Genomic DNA, 1251 nt, shown 5'->3' with positions numbered 1-1251 from the left:
TAACATCAATTGAACCACCAACCACATTCAAATTTGAAAATTGTACATTCAATAATTATTCCTTTTAAAATTATTCATTCGGAAATCCTGAATAAGTTGAATACACCATGTAGGCCTAAATCAACGAGTTCCACTTCTATTACGCACACGTCCAATATAACATCAATTGAACCACCAACCACATTCAAATTTGAAAATTGTACATTCAATAATGATTCCTTTTAAAATTATTCATTCGGAAATTCTGAATAAGTTGAATACACCATGTCGGCCTAAATCAACGAGTTCCACTTCTATTACGCACACGTCCAATATAACATCAATTGAACCACCAACCACTTTCAAATTTGAAAATTGTACATTCAATAATTATTCCTTTTAAAATTATTCATTCGGAAATCCTGAATAAGTTGAATACACCATGTAGGCCTAAATCAACGAGTTCCACTTCTATTACGCACACGTCCAATATAACATCAATTGAACCACAAACCACATTCAAATTTGAAAATTGTACATTCAATAATAATTCCTTTTAAAATTATTCATTCGGAAATTCTGAATAAGTTGAATACACCATGTAGGCCTAAATCAACGAGTTCCACTTCTATTACGCACACGTCCAATATAACATCAATTGAACCACCAACCACATTCAAATTTGAAAATTGTACATTCAATAATTATTCCTTTTAAAATTATTCATTCGGAAATCCTGAATAAGTTGAATACACCATGTAGGCCTAAATCAACGAGTTCCACTTCTATTACGCACACGTCCAATATAACATCAATTGAACCACCAACCACTTTCAAATTTGAAAATTGTACATTCAATAATTATTCCTTTTAAAATTATTCATTCGGAAATCCTGAATAAGTTGAATACACCATGTAGGCCTAAATCAACGAGTTCCACTTCTATTACGCACACGTCCAATATAACATCAATTGAACCACAAACCACATTCAAATTTGAAAATTGTACATTCAATAATGATTCCTTTTAAAATTATTCATTCGGAAATCCTGAATAAGTTGAATACACCATGTAGGCCTAAATCAACGAGTTCCACTTCTATTACGCACACGTCCAATATAACATCAATTGAACCACCAACCACATTCAAATTTGAAAATTGTACATTCAATAATTATTCCTTTTAAAATTATTCATCCGGAAATTCTGAATAAGTTGAATACACCATGTAGACCTAAATCAACGAGTTCCACTTCTATTACGCACACGTC

Source organism: Periplaneta americana, chromosome 2 (genome assembly GCF_040183065.1).
Source record: "Periplaneta americana isolate PAMFEO1 chromosome 2, P.americana_PAMFEO1_priV1, whole genome shotgun sequence".
Classification (NCBI taxonomy): Eukaryota; Metazoa; Arthropoda; class Insecta; order Blattodea; family Blattidae; genus Periplaneta; species Periplaneta americana.
This window is presented reverse-complemented; position numbering follows the sequence as displayed.